We start from the raw sequence: 16,893 nt of genomic DNA, 5'->3' as shown, positions 1-16,893 counted from the left end.
GCATACCCAAAAGTTTCTCAAAAACTACTGGCTCTTTGCATCTGAGGATAGATACATCGATGAAATTAAGTGTATGTTGGATTAACTAAAAACAAGTATTTGGTAATATTTGCTATGGCTTGCCTATATGGACAAGCCATATTGTGCCATACATTGTGCAATAGGGATTCCAAAAAAGTGGTTCTATATATTACACTGCATTAATATAATCCCTAACAAATGAGATTGATTGAACTGGTTAGCACCTCTATTGAACTGGTTCATCTCTCACCAAGTGGTCAGCCAGAGGAATTTATACTAATACATTAATGCAAAGACCAAGCAGACCAAAGCAAATTGAAATTAAATCACTCAATGCATAACAAAAAAATCAATAAAACAAAAAACAGACTATTTTTACTTGAATGACTTTCATGTTACCATGTATAAAATACCAGATAGCAAAAATACCAGAATTAGGAGAGAGAGAGATTGAGAAAGTGTCCGGCATTGTACAGCAGAGGAAACACTGACAAGAGGAAAGCTCCCTTCAGATGGAAGTAGAGAGAGAATGAAAAGGAGTGCAAATGAACAAATAATTTGGACTTATTGGTGATGAAAAGAAACCAGTAAGTAGGCTAAAGAAGAAATTAAAGGGCCATACTGCCATGGAAAATACAACTAGTTTCCAAAGCATAGGAGTATTAACTATATTAATAAGAGTTTAAGAGTGATAGTGAATTAGAACTAACAAATTTTCTTGAAAGTGATCAAACTCAAAGATGGTGGAGAGAAGTCAGGAAGTTGCCTGAGCTCTCTCCAGTTTCTCTCAGAAACAATGTTAAATCAAGCCTCTAAGGGAATTCAGGAGAGATAGAACTTACAAAAAGATGAAGTGAAAGAATTTTCCAGTTTAATATAACTTAGAAAGACTTCATGAAAGGTCTATCCCACTTAAGGAAGAGGGCAGTACAACCTAGTGCAGAAGGTGTCCAGGCAACCCAACAGGAGGCTCTTAGCCACAGCACAGATCCTCAACTGAGGCCCCTCGGTACTGGCTCAGCAGGCTAACAGTGAGGCCTCTAGCCCCATAGAAGAAGACAAATTATGCTGGCCCCCAGCATAAGAATCTTGTGACAGTTCCCCTTGTGCCCCAGGAGCAGAGTTCAATTTTAAAAGTCATGAAAGAGGCTGGAAAATGAATAAGAAATAGAAAAGATCCCTAACCATAGAAAGCTACTATGGGGACAGGGAAAATCAAAATACAAAACACAAACTCAGAAGAGACTATCAAAATGCCTACATATGAAGCCTCAAAGAGGAATATGAATTGGTCTCAAGCTATGATTGAACAAACCTTGATAAAATAATACAAGAAATAATTAAAGAAATTTGTCCTGGAGCATTAGAACAAGAGGGGAAAGTAGAAATAGAAAAAGAAAAAAAATCCACCAATCACAACCTGAAAAAGATTCTATGAGGAAAATCCACAAGAATTTGACAGTCCAATTCTGAAACCCCCAGCTCAAGGATAAAATATTATGAGCAACAAGGAAAAAACAATTTATATATGGTGATGCCACAATTATGATCACACAAGACCTAGCAGTGGCAATACTAAAAGAATGTAGGTCTTGGAACACTATATATAGAAAAGCAAAAAGAACTGGGCTGCTGGCTGAAAATCTCATACCCAGCAAAGCTAAGCATAATCCTGAAAGAAAAAAAAAAGGATATTTAATGAATTGTCAGACCTTTAAGACTTTGTTTAAAAAAATGCACTTAATAGAAGATTTGACCTACAAGAGCCAAGAGAAATATAAGGTACATAAGAAAGACTAATTACAAGGGACTCAATAAGAACATACTGTTCACTTTTTACTTATGTAAAATGTATGTCTAAGATTGTCATTAGTAATTGGGTAGTTCATAAAAAAATTGGGGTAGACCTGAGCATGATATGACTTCAAAAGGTAAGACTATTCAGGAACACCTAAAAAGAGTAACTATCTTATAGAAATGAGGTGCAAGAGGAAGGACTGACACAGAGGAATTAGATAGGGGAGGAGGGCTGGTAGTTCTGGAAACCTACTTTCATCAGGAATGAGTTCAAGAGTGAACAAAACATATACATCTAGAATATTATAAATGTCTTCTAAATTTAGAAAGAAATAAAACACTAAGGGGATAGAGAGGGGGAGGATATAGGGAGGATTTTTTAGAGGGGAGGATAAGGCAATAGGTTAAAGGGGAATATATAAGGGTGTTTAGATTAATGAGAATGGGAGGATAAGGGATGGATCTTTAGAGGGGAGGGTGAGGGAGTAAGTCAAAGGGGCATATAAAAGGATGTTTAGATTTACAGGAATGGAGGGAATAGGGAGGGATCCTTCATGGAGGGGGGGTAGGGTAAGTAATAGGAGGGCAAGGTAGAAGATAGAAGTAAAGTAGAAGAGTCAGGAGGGATAGGAAATAAGAAATATGCACAAACATAAAAACACAGATTAGGAGTAGAATCTGTTAGGGACAATATATGTTTATATATGTATGTATGTATACATGGGCTATGGTAATTAGGATAGGATTTTTTACTGTTCTTCTCTTTTGGAACGCTAAGGCCATCAAGTACCTTTGATGCGTCTTGCTTTTCAAATGCAATGCAAGCAAAGTGGGCTTTTTGTTGTCTTTGTTTTGGAGTGTTTCTTAGCACTAAGGAATCTTTAGTTGAATCAGGAGTCTTTGATGGCCTGCTTCCATCAAGGGAAGGCATAGTCACATGGCTTTGAGTAGCATGGGTGTGATGCCCTTTGACCCTGAAAAAGTGTATATAAACTCAGAGGTTAGCATTTTGCCTTTGTGGGCTCTCACTCATTGGAAGAAGGTTGTATGATCTGACCAGATGAGACTCTGGGTGGCCATTATTAAGAGCCTTTCCCACCCCCGCTGTTGAAAACCCAGATGTTGGTGCTTCTCTTTTTGGTGACTAGGTATGTGATGTCTTGATCAGACAGAGCCTGTCTGTTGATCTGTTTGTAGTTTCTGTTTGTATTTTCTCTGAAGTTCAGGGTGCTGGCTTTCCCCCCTGAAATAGGTGAATGATATATGTATGTTTAATTAAAGTAAGACTGTTAACCCCTTAAAGTTGCTTTCCTTAGAAAAGCAGATCAAAGAACCTGTGCTAGCAGCCATCCTGTGTGCTGGTGTTATTGGCCTTACACCTCCACAGCAGCTACAAGCAACATTGTTGTTACAGCATGCTTATGTGTGTATAAGTGTATGTATATGTCTATATCTATATATAAATATCTCCACACTTAATTATAGTCTGGGGGAGAAGAAGGGGATGGGGGAAAGAACAAAATAAAAAGTGTACAGCAGAGAACAAAAGAAAAGCTACAAAGAAGCAAAGACAGAAACCTTTTAATACAACATACAGTATTTAATATATAGGCTTTCTTGAAATGGAAATTTATTGCTATATATTTTTATTCTCTCTCACATTCTGCTGTGCACATATTTTTTCTTATTTTATATATAAGTTTGTAATATTTCTTTTTCTTTTCTTATTGTGTATTTAAGTTTTAGTATTCAAGTCTAAAAGGAAAAAAGATTAAAAAATAACTATAAAAATAAATATTTACAAGAAGAAAGTAGAGAAAGAAGAGACTGATGAATTGGACATGCAACTAAAAAGGCTAGAAAAGGAACAAATTAAAAATTCCCAATTAAATACCAAATTTGAAATTCTAAAAAATCAAAGGAGAGATTAATAAAATTGAAATTAAGGAAACTATCGAACTAATCGATAAAACTAAGTGCTGATTTTATGACGAAATAAAAGAAAGTAGATAAGTCATTAATTAATTTGATTTAAAAAAAGAATAAAACTGAATCACCAGTTCCAAATTTTCTAGCTTCTGGAATAAGAAACTCACTCTTTGACAAAAACCACTGAGAACACTGGAAAATAGTATGGCAGAAACTAGGTAGAGATCAATATCTCTCACTCTATACCAAGATGAAATCAAAATAGTAAATGATTTATACACAAGGACTGATACCATAAGCAAATTAGGAGAGCAAGGAATAGTTTACCTGTCAGATCTATGAAGAAGGGAAGAATTTATGACCAAACAGGAGATAGAGAACATTATGAAATGCAAAAAACAATAATTTTGGTTACATTAAATTATGAAATGAAAAAGGGATAATTTTGATTACATTAAATTAAAAAGATTTGGCACAAACAAAACTAGTGCAACCAAGATTAGAAGAATAGCAGAAAGTTGGGAAATAATTTGTGTAGCCAGTGTTTCTGATAAAGGCCTCATTTCTCAAATATAAAGAGAACTGAGTCAAATTTATAAAAAACACAAGTCATTTCCTAATTGATAAATAGTCAAAGGATATAAACAGGCATTTTTCAGAGGAAGAAATTAAAGCTACATAGCATCATATGAAAAAATGCTCTAAATCACTATTGATTAGAAAAATGAAAATCAAAGCAACTCTGAGGTACTACCTCAAATCCATCAGATTGGCTAATATGACAGAAAAGGAAAATGATAAATGTTGGAGAAGATGTGGGCAAAGTGGAACACTATTACATTGTTGGTGGAGTTGTGAACTGATTCAACCATTCAGGAGAGCAAATTGGAACTATGCCCAAAGAGCTATAAAACTGTGCATACCTTTTGATCTCGTGATACCACTACTAGGTCTGTATCCCAAAGAGATTGTAAAAAAAGGGTAAAGGATTCATATATAGCAGTTCTTTTTATGCGTCTCATCAATTGGGGAATGGCTGAACAAGTTATGGTGTATGAATGTAATGGAAGATTATTATGCTATAAGAAATGGGCAGGCAGTTTTCAGATAAAATAGGCAAAGCTCTTTATGGTGGTATTAAAATGCTCTAAATCACTATCGATTAGAGAAATAAAATATTTTAAAAAAATAAAATGAAGAGAGGAATAAAAGCTCTTAGATGCTTCTTTTATGTGAGGTAATTTCCCCCATTCTCCCTCTCAATTCTTCCTTCTTAAGTGCATCCCTCTTCCTCATCCTTTAATTTTGTTTCATATCATCCCATCATATTTAACTCATACCTGTACCCTCTGTCTATGAATACTTCTTTAACTGCCCTAATAATGATGATGTTCTTAGGAGTTACAGGTATCATCTTTTCATGTAGGAATATAAATAGTTTAACTTTGCTGAATCCCTGGTATCTGTTTCCTGTTTACCTTTTTATGCTTCTCTTAAGTCTTGTATTTGAAAGTCAAATTTTCTAAATTTCAAATATTCCTTTCTATTCAGTCTTTTCATCAGGAATGCTTCAAAATCCTTCATTTCATTAAATGCCCAGTTTTTTTCCCCTGAAGGATTATACTCACTTTTGCTCAGTAGCTGATTCTTTGTTATAATCCTAGCTCCTTTGCCCTGTGAAATTTTATATTCTAATCCCTCTGATTCTTTAATTTAGAAGCTGCTAAATTTTAGGTTATCCTGACTGCATTTCCATGATATTTGAATTGGTTCCTTCTGGATGCTTGCAATATTTTCTCCTTGACCTGATAATGCTGGAATTTGGCTACAATATTCTTGGGAGTTTTCATTTTGGGATCTCTTTCTGGAGGTGATTGATGGATTCTTTCCACTTTTTGGTAAAATCACTAGAGTTCTTTCCCATTTCCTTCTCCATTTCATTTTACAGATGAGGAAAGCTGAGACCAACAGAATTAAGTGGTTTGCTCAAGGTCACACAACTAGTAAGTGTTCGAGGCCAGATTTGAACTCAGGAAGATGAGTCCTAACTCCAAGCTTGGCACCATCTAGCTGCCCCCCACCCCCAAATTTCAAAGCATTTACCTACTATTATAACACAGAAAAACAGATGGTCAAATGTTGTCCTTTACTGAAATGTCATTGTATTAGGGTCTTCCCAGAAAAATAGCCATAGAGTATAGGCCAGGAGTTCCTTTGTACTTGAGTCACTATTAGCACCATGATAGTCATTTCAACATGTTGAAGTCTCCCTTCAACATTCAAATATAGAACCAGCTTTCCTGTGTGCCCTTTATTCACACAGCCAAGTCTTCAAAATTATAAACATCTGTTTGACTCAGCTGTAAGCTCAGGCCCTAATTTTCTTTTCTTTAGGATTAATAATTTACAATGTATTCAATTCAGCAGTCATCTATTAAATGCCTACTATGTGCCAAGTCCTGTTAGGTTATGATAGTAATGAAGCAGGTAGGTGTTGCACTGACAACTTGAGGGGCTCAGAAAAGACCTGTGTAGCAAATGACTCCTGTATTATACTATGAAAAGGTTTAGGGATTCTAAGAGATGAGGGTGAGGAGGCAACGAAGGACAGGCATTAGCTAAAGGTTTTGCAAAGACATCAAGAGGTGTTCAGTAGCAAGTGGAAGAGCAGCTAGTAGTTTACTACAACAAAGAGTAGATGAAGGTGAATAATATGTAATGAGACTATAAAGGTAAAAAGTGCTTTAAATAGCAGACATAATTAAAAATACCTATTTCTATAATTGAAAAGCTTGTTCCCATAGTTCTTTGCACCAAGCACCAATCTTTAACTATGGAGAATAAATTCTAGTTGATAGAGAATATAGACATGGTAAACCATATGAGTTCAAAATATATATAAAGCTAACAATTGTCCCTATGCAAGAGGGCATCAGAACCTAAGATCTTAAATATCCCCAAATTCATTCTCCATGCTATTGCTTTTACAGTCGGTGTCTATGAGTAGCATGAGAGGATAACACATTATTACTTAGCTTCACAATTCCAGATAAAGCAAAGCCCTATCTCTACAGACAAATCAGAAGTAGAAAATATGCTAGTAGGATTACAGGCTTCTGAAGAAGCTTTAGAAAGAACTGGATTTATTAATATCTGCCCTACTGCTCATGGAATTGATATGCTGTCTGTACAGGCAATGCAAACTAGCATTGTGTGAGTGTGCATTGATTTGATATATTGTGTTTGATAATATTAACATTTTCTATGAGAACTAGTTGGCAATATACCTCCTATAAATTCCAGGCATCGATTTCTGAAAATTACATCTCCCTTACACATTTCAAAGTGGTAAAATGTAGATGGGTATATAAAGGAGCTGAGCAGTTATAGTCTTCTGGTTCTCATTCATATATCTTTTGCTACCTAGAGAATAAAAAAATAGCATGAAAAAGGAAAGATTTGTTGAAAGAGGAACTCAGAAATGAATATACAATGAGGTGTGTTGGGATGGCAGCTGAGATGGAAAGGGGATTCTAAGGGTCCTAAGAAGAAAGTTTTGTCCTGGTTCCTGAAGCAGCCTGAAGATTTCCTTGCTTTTCCCATGTTTTACTCCTATATAGTAGTCACAGCTCCAGGATTAAAAACAAAAATTCTCCCAAACCTAGTGATTAAAAGTTAGGACATTTTTTTGCTGCACTGGTACATTTTCAAATATTTACTGAAAGTCTCACAAATCATGCCTGCTCTCTTTTTTCTCTTCTCCATGCTACCCCTCATCTTTTCCTTTCATATCTCCCCAGCCCTCACTTTTACTTGTTTACATGCTAGTTTTCTTCTATCTTTTCTTAACAGTTCTTTATTCCTCCTCTTCTTAATTTATTCCATCCATTTTGAGCTATTCCATCAATGTGGGGAACTCCCAGTGTGGAAATATCTTCCATCAATGCAAATCTCAATTTTCTTTAATTGCTAAGATCATAGACTTAGAACTAGAAAGGACCTTAGAGGTCCATCTAACCCACTCATTTTAAAGATGAGAAAACTGAGGTCTATGCTATGTAAGTAGTAAGTTCTAGGGCTGAGATGTTAATCTAAGTTTTCTTATGTCAAATTTATACTCCTTCCTTTACAATAAATGATCCATGGAAAATTGGCTGAGGTAGTGCCTATGGCACAAATAAATCAAAGAAACAGGAAAGGGAACCATATTTAGAATAATATTTATAATATCTTAATGACAAAGCACTAGAAAATGTGGGGGTGCCCATCAAATGGGGAATAGCAGAACAAAATACTGCATATGAATGCAGTGGAATAATATTTTGCTGTGAAGAAAGGTACAGCTTCACAAAAAAGCTGGAAAGACTTGTATGGACTGATACAATAAAAACAATTTTGTTAAAATGAACAACTTTGAAAGACTTAATGACTCCAATTAACTCAATGATGAGCCAGGATTCCAAAGAGTACCCAATTCCTGAGAGGTTAATTCAAAATGCAGCAACATTTTGGGCATGTCTAATGTGGGAATTTGTTTTTCTTGACTAGGAATATTTGTCAAAAAAGGTTTTTTTTTTCTTTGTACTTTCTCAATGAGAAGTGGATGGGAAGGAGAGAAAACAAATGCATGTTAACTGATAAAAAATAATTAAAACAAATACAAAAAAATGTGTAAGGGGAAATGATACTTTATCCACCAACAAACTAAGTGGGAGACCTGGGACTATTGGGCCACAAGATATCTTAAGAATAATAAAAGTGTATATTTAAGCAATAAAACCATTTTAAAAAGAATAGTCCTTTGGAAAATGGGGCATCATGTACTTTCAGATGAAGAGAATGGCAGAACTGTTCATGATAGTGAATAGGGCTAGTAAAAAAATAAATCAATAACAGGAAACTGAACAGACTCAGGGAAAAAAGTATAAGTGTGGTGAACAATGAATGGGGCTACTGAACAAAGACTTTCTGGGAAACAAGGAAATCTGGAGAAATTAAGGCTATGTAAGACATCAAATAGCATCTGAGTTTTATTTTTTAAGATATGATAGCTAAAAGCAATAGATATGTACAGGATAGTAACAACAGGCAGAGAACTGGTAAATGAGATTGGAAGGCATAATAGCTACGATAAATCTAGATAGACAGAAAGACCTGAAAGGTGCCATTTGTGTAGAAGAGCAAATTCTGATCTCAGCATGAGCCCAATTCAGGGCAATGTTGTGAGTCACTAATAATAATAATTAGGATTTGTATAATACATTAAGTTTCGCAAAGCATTTTACAAATATTATCTCATTTGATTCTCTCAAAATCCTGAAAGGAATGTGCTATTATTATCCCCATTTTACAGATGAAGAAACTGAGGCAGACAGAAGTTAATAACTTTCTCAGGGTCAAAAAGCTAGTTAGTATCCAAGAAGGAACTAAAATCAGATCTTCCTGTCTCCAGGTCCAGAGCTCCATCACCAGTAACACTTTAGATGCCACTAAGAGAGTATAGGTCTTCAAAGTGAAGCGGTAGGGACTTACTGGGGGGATACTGTTTTTTTCTATAAGGTAGGAGTTAGAACTGTATCTACTAACTTTTAAGTGAAATTATTCATGATCTCTGAGCTTATATTAGCAGTGAGTTTTTAGAGGAGCTGCTGACTACCTTAGGGAAAGATAGCAGATACTAAAGTTTCCTGATTTTCCAAGATGGATGATAAACAAGACAGAAAAGTGAGATATGCCCAGAAGTCTTGGACAAGAAACATAAACAAGTAAAGGGAGTAAAATTCAAAATTGTTCAGGTTTACTCTGTAAAAAATGTGGCAGGAGAGGAAGTTAAAACTAATGGCTAAACTGAGGGATGAGTGTGACCTGGGAATTTAGATCATTCAATTTAGTTTTGTCCAAGAATAATTAAGAACTAACTATATTTTACCTTATCTGATTTCTCTTATTCCTAAATTAATATGATAATTACATATACTTTTATGTGTTCTCTTTGGAGAAAACATGTTAGCAGGTACTGGGCTTTAAAATTTGACATATTTCAAATGTCAGTACATGTTTTTTAAAATACTTGGTTTTTTTTTTAAACTCAGAATGGGTACACATTACTTAGCTGTTATGTAATAAGTAAAGTCACATTGCTATTAATATAGGTCTCTATTGGCCTTTAGAAATTTTCTTCCCTGGGCTCAGATTCAATCTAGCTCAGATTCAATTTGGCCCGCTTGTGAAAACAAGTGGGGGGGGGGCAGAGCCAAGATGGCAGCTGAAAAGCAGGGACTAGAGTGAGCTCCTGACCGAGTCCCTCAAAAAACTATAAAAAATGGCTCTGAACCAATTCTAGAACTGCAGAACCCACAAAAGAGCAGAGAGAAGCAGGGTTCCAGCCCAGGACAGCCTGGATGGTCTCTGGGTGAGGTCTACCCTGCACGGAGCTGGGAGCAGAGCAGAGCCCAGCATGGCGGTGCAGACAACCAGACCAGGAGCTGGGAGGAGTGTGCCCTAGTTCCCTGAATCAGCGAGCTGCAGCAGTTACCAGACTTATCAACCCACAAACACCAAAGACAACAGAGGAGGTTAGTGGGAAAAGCTGTGGGAGTGGAAGGAGTTCACGGTTCGGCTACTGCTCCTGGGGCAGCAGAGGTGGGGCAGCTACAGAACTACAGCTTCAGTTGCTTCTGGCCCCAGGCCCACCTGGTGGGAGGAATTAAGTGGCAGATCAGAGCAGGAGTGCAGAGCCTGCTGAAGATCTAAGTCCAGTCTGGGTTGGGGGTTCTTGGGGAAGGAGGAGTGCTGGTGTGGCAGAGCTGGCACATCCCCACAAGCTTGGAACATAGAACTCTTTAGTCTACAAGCAGTCATACCCCACTGAAAAACTCAAGGGTCAAGTTAGTTGGCTGGGAACTTGGCCAGGCAGCAAAAAAGGATGCAGACCCAGACTCAGACTCAGACTCAGACTTTAGAATCTCTTTTTGGTGACAAACGAAGATCAAAACATACAGCCAGAAGAAGTCAACAAAGTCAAAGAGCCTACATTAAAAGCCTTCAAGAAAAATGTGAATTGGTCTCAGTCCATGGAAGAGTTCAAAAAGGATTTGGAAAAGCAAGGTAGAGAAGTAGAGGAAAAATTGGGAAGAGAAATGAGAGAGATGCAAGAAAACCATGAAAAACAAGTCAACGACTTGCTAAAGTAGACTCAAAAAAATACTGAAGAAAATAACACCTTAAAAAATAGACTAACTCAAATGGCAAAAGAGCTCCAAAAAGCCAATGAGGAGAAGAATGCCTTGAAAGGCAGAATTAGCCAAATGGAAAAGGAGGTCCAAAAGACCACTGAAGAAAATACTACCTTAAAAATTAGATTGGAGCAAGTGGAAGCTAGTGACTTTAAGAGAAATCAAGATATTATAAAACAGAACCAAAGGAATGAAAACATGGAAGAATATGTGAAATATATCATTGAAAAAAAACACTGACCTGGAGAATAGATCCAGGAGAGATAATTTAAAAATTATGGGACTATCTGAAAGCCATGATCAACAAAAGAGGCTAGACATCATCTTTCAAGAAATTATCAAAAAACTGCCCTGACATTCTAGAGCCAGAGGGTAAAATAGAAATTGAAAGAATCCATCAATAGCCTCCTGAAAAAGATCCCAAAAAGAAAACTCCTAGGAATATTGTTGCCAAATTCCAGAGCTCCCAGATCAAGGAGAAAATACTGCAAGCAGCCAGAAAGAAACAATTGGTGTATTGTGGAAACACAATCAGGATAACACAAGATCTAGCAGCGTCTATGTTAAGGGATCAAAGGGCTTGGAATATGATATTCCTGAGGTCAATGGAGCTAGGACTAAAACCAAGAATCATTTACCCAGCAAAACTGAGTATGATGCTCCAAGGCAAAATGTGGATTTTCAATAAAATAGAGGACTTTCAAGCTTTCTCAGTGAAAAGACCAGAGCTGAGTAGAAAATTTGCCTTTCAAACATAAGAATCAAGAGAAGCATGAAAAGTAAACAAGAAAGAGAAATCATAAGGGACTTACTAAAGTTGAACTGTTTTGTTTACATTCCTACATGGAAAGATGATGTGTGTAATTCATGAGACCTTTCTCAGTATTAGGGTAGTTGAAGGGAATAGATAGATAGATAGAGTGCACAGGGTGAGTTGAATATGAAGGGGTGATATCTAAAAAATAAAAAAAAATTAAGGGATGAGAGAAGAATAAATTGAGAGAGAGAGAAAGGGAGAGATAGAATGGGGTAAATTATCTCACATAAAAGTGGCAAGTAAAAGCAGTTCTGTTGGAAGGGAAGAGGTGGCAGGTGAGGGGGAATGAGTTGCTCTCATCGGATTTGACTTGGGGAAGGAATAACATACACACTCAATGGGGTTTCTTACCCAACAGGAAAGTAGGGGGAAAGGGATAAAATGAGGGTATGATAGAAGGGAAGGCAGATATGGGGAGGAGGTAATCAAAAGCAAACACTTTTGAAAAGGGAGAGGGTCACGGGAGAAAAGTGAATAAAGGGGGACAGGATAGGATGGAGGGAAATATAGTTAGTCTTTCACAACATAAGTATTGTGGAAGTGTTTTACATAATGATACATGTGTGGCCTATGTTGAATTGCTTGCCTTTTTAGGGAGGGTGGGTGGGAAGAGAAGAGGGGAGAGAATTTGGAATTCAAAGTTTTAAAATCAGATGCTCAAAAGAAAAAGTTGTTTTTGAAGGCAACTGAGAAATCAGATATATAGGAAATGGGGCATAGAAATCTATCCTGCCCTACAATAAATTAAGGGAAAAGAGGATGGGGCAGGGGAGTAGGGTGACAGAAAGGAGGCCTGACTGAGTAATGGGGCAATCAGATTGTATGCCATCTTGGAGTTGGGGGGGGAGAGTAGAAAAGGGGAGAAAATTTGTAAGTCAAAATCTTGTAGAAATCAATGTTGAAAACTAAAATATTAAATAAATAATAAAATAAATAGAAAAAAAAGAAAAATACAAATGAAAACAACCCTGAGGCTTCGCCCAGCAAATTGCCAAACATAATAAAATATGGGAATAGTGAATATTACATGAGTTGTGGATAGAAAGGTACACTAAGGTATTGCTGGTGGAACTGTGAATAGTTACAATTTTCAGAGAGCAATTGGTTTTATGCAAAGTAAGCGCCTAAAATGTCCATCTCTAATCCAGAGATTCCATTATTAGGCATATACCCCAGGGAGGTCAGTAATCAAAGGAAAATTTCATATGTAGCAAAACTGTTATAACAGCATTTATTGCAGGGACAAAAAACTAGAATCAAAATAAATGCCTCCAGTTGGGCAATGATAACAAATTGTGGCACATAAAAGTAATGTAATACTGTTGTGATGTTAGAATTGATTAGTATAACAAATATAGAACAGCACAGAAAAACATAAAATGAAGCAAGCAGAACCACAAAAACAATATACACAATAACTATAAAAATGAAAAGAATAACTACCACAAAACAACTAAAAAGGAATGCTGAAAAATTAATAATGACCAAGTTTGTTCCCAATGAAATAATCAATTCTTTGTCACCACAGAAAGAGCTGGTATAAAATTTTTGTACAAATAGGTCATTTTCCCTTTTCTTTGGTCTCTTTAGGATATGGACCTAGTAATGAGTGGTATTGTTGGGTCAAAAAGAGTAGGTACAGTTTTATAGCTCTTTAGGCATAGTATCCAATTGTTTTCTAAAATGGTTAGACTAGTTTACAACTGCACCAACAGTGCATTACTGTTTGAATTTTTTCACATGCCCTCCAGCATTTGTCATTTTGCTTTTCTGCCATGTTAGCCAATATGATCAATGTGAAGCAGTATTTCAGACTAACTGTAACTTTCATTTCTCTAATCAATATTGATTTAAAGCATTTTATGTGATTCTTGATGACTTTTATTTCTTCTGAAAACTGCCAGTTCATATTCTCTGACCATTTATTTATTGGGGAATGACTCTTATTTTTATAAATTTGACTGAGTTCTCTATATATTTGAAAAATGAGGCCTTTATCAGGGAAACCTGCTGTAAAAATTTCCCCCAGTTTCCTGTTTTTCTTCTAATTTTGGCTGCATTAATTTGGTTTGCACAAAACCTTTTTAAGTTTCACACGAACAAAATTGCCTATTTTTCTTTCTGTGATCCTCTGTCTTGTTTGGTTTTAAATATTGTCTTAATCCAAAGACCTGGTAAGTAAAATTTTCTATGCTCCTCCAATTCACTTATGATATCACCTTTTAAGTCTAAAGCATTTATTCATTTTGACCTTATCTCAGTTTGTGGTGTGAGATGTTGGTCTATGCCTAGTTTCTGCCAAACTATTTTCCAGTTTTCCCAGCACGTTTTGCCAAATAATGAGTTCTTACCACATTAGCTTGATCTTTGGGTTTATCAAACACTCTATTTCTATGGCCATTTACTACTGTGTATTGTATACCTAATCTATTCCACTGATGCACCACTCTATTTTTTAGGCAATACCAGATTGTTTTGATGAATATAATTTAGTGATATAGGTTGAGATCTGGAACTGCTAGGCTACCTTCCTTTTCTTTCATTGAATCCCTTGATATTCTTGACTATTTGTTCTTCCTGATGAATTTTGTTATTACTTTTTAGCTCTATAAAAATTCCCATGTAGTTTGAATGGTAGCCACTGAATAAGTAAATTAAATTAGGTATAATTGTCATTTTTGTTATATTGGCCCAGCATACCCATCAGCAATTAATATTTCTCTGTTAAAATGTGTCTTTATTTGTGTGAAAAGTATTTTGCAACTGCATTCATATAATCTCTGAGTTTGTAGGTAGACTACCAAGAATTTTATATTATCTACTGTTCTTTCAAATGGAATTTCTCTTTCTAGATCTTGCTGCTGGACTTTGTTCGTAGTATATAGAAATGATGATTTATGTGGGTTTGTTTTACGTCCTGCAACTTTGCTGAAGCTGTTAATTGTTTCAATTAGTTTTTCAGTTGATTCTTTAGGATTCTCTAAGTATACCATTTCATCATCTGCAGAAAGTGATAGATTTTTTTTTAATTTCCTCATTACTTATTTTTATTCTTTCATTTTTTTTCTTGTCTCATTGCTATAGCTAGCATTTCTAGTATAATATTGAACAATAGTGGTGATAATTAATATCCTTGCTTTACCACTGGTCTTACTGGAAAGGATTCATGTTTATCCCAATTACTTTAATAACATAATCTTTTTACATTGTAGAAGCATTTGAATAAATGCTACCATTTCTGTATCACCACTCAAAATTTACATGCTGGCATTGCTAATGTTTCAGCTGTCACAATATTATTTTATCCCCAAATTTGATAAGTAACCTCTTATTAAGCTACACATAAATGCTAAATACTTAGGTACATGATTTAAATACTGTTTTCCTGAAGACATCTGAGTCAGGAGTCGAAATTCATTGTCTTGAAGTACATAGATACACTGATGACCTCTCCTTAGATTGTCTATTTGTTTCTTAAAACGTGGGTTTAAAAATCTTTGGAAATGAACTTCCTGATATCTAGCTAATCCTTGAACATTATAGTGCCCTTTGTAAACCCTTCTATCAATCCTTGTCCTATAATAAAAGCCAGCTTAGTAATGCATCTTCCATTTTCTACTTCCCTTGCTCCATGGATTTGTAGACACAGGTCACCACCTCTCTGAGGAAAAACAAGAAGAATGCCTCCTCTGCCATTTCTTGCTTCTTCTCCCAGACCCCAAGGACTTGTGATAGTGGAGGTCAATACCCAAGCATCACTACTGCTGCCCCAGTTGATGCCATTGCTTCTGGGGCTGCTGCTCAGTCCATTGCATCAGAGCCTGGTATGGTGGGAAGTGAAGAGGGAGAGGCTCACCATATCCAATGAGTCAATACTAGGCTGGGGAGCTGAGCTGCTGGCACAGCTGACCTGAGAACATCTTGATAATTTCTTGAAATATGATGTCTAGGCTCTTTTTTTGATCATGGCTTTCAGATAGTCCAATAATTCTTAAGTTTTCTCTTGTCAATACATTTTCCATGTCAGTTGTTTTTCTAATGAGATATTTCACATTTTCTTCTATTTTTTCATTCTTGTGATTTATTTTTATTGTTTCTTATTGTCTCATGGAGTCATTAGCTTCTACTTGCCTAATTCTAATTTTTAAGGAATGATTTTCTTCAGTGAGCATTTGGACCTCTTTTTCCATCTGACCAATTGTACTTTTTAAGGATTTTTTTCATCTGTGAATTTTTGTATTTCCTCTTCCATTTGACCCCTTCTGCTTTTATTGTGTCCTTTTCTTCAGTATTTTGGTGCCTCTTTTACCAAGCTATTAATTGTCCTTTCATAATTTTCTTCCTTTGTTTTCATTTCTTCATGTAACTTTTCTCTGCCACTCTTATTTGATTTTGAAAAATATTTTAGCTCTTTCAGGAATTCTTGTTTTATTTCTGTCTAATTCATATTTTTCTTTGATGCTTTGCTTGTAGTTCTATTTTTTTAGTTAATTTATTTATTCTTAGTTTTCAACATTCACTTGCATAAGTTTTAAATTTCCTCCACTGTCTCCCCAAGACTGTCTGCAATCTGATATAGGTTCTACATATACATTCCTATTAAACATATTTTCACACTAGTCATGTTGTATAGAAGAATTATAACAAATGGGAGAAACCACAAGAAGGAAAAAAATGAAATGAAACAAAAAAATAGTCTGCTTCACTCTCCATAGTTCTTTCTCTGGATGTGAATGACATTTTCCTTTGGAATTGTTTTAGGTCCTTGCATTGCTGAGAAGAGCTAAGTCTATCAAAGTTAGTCATTGCACACTGTGGCTATCCCTGTGTACAGTGTTCTCCTGGTTCTGCTCACTTCTCTCATCATCAGTTCATATAAGTCTTTCCAGGTTTTTCTGAAGTCTGCCTATTCATCATTTCTTATACCACAATGGTATTCCATTACATTCATGTACCACAACTTGTTCAGCCAATCCCCAATTGATGGGCATCCACTCAATTTCCAGTTCTTGGCCACCACAAAGAGAGCTGCTATAAATATTTTTGTACATGTGGGTTCTTTTCCCATTTTTATGAACTCTTTGGAATACAGCC

The 16,893-nt window shown here is 35.8% G+C and overlaps 1 pseudogene; it reads right to left on the bottom strand.

Moving 5' to 3' along the window:
- Positions 1-15,028: 15,028 nt before the first annotated feature.
- LOC118854839 lies at positions 15,029-15,495 on the bottom strand (annotated as a pseudogene).
- Between the last annotated feature and the right edge of the window lie 1,398 nt (positions 15,496-16,893).

Source organism: Trichosurus vulpecula, chromosome 6, assembly GCF_011100635.1.
Source record: "Trichosurus vulpecula isolate mTriVul1 chromosome 6, mTriVul1.pri, whole genome shotgun sequence".
NCBI lineage: Eukaryota > Metazoa > Chordata > Mammalia > Diprotodontia > Phalangeridae > Trichosurus > Trichosurus vulpecula.
The sequence above is the reverse complement of the archived record's forward strand: the minus strand, read 5'-3'. Positions and strand labels throughout refer to the sequence as shown.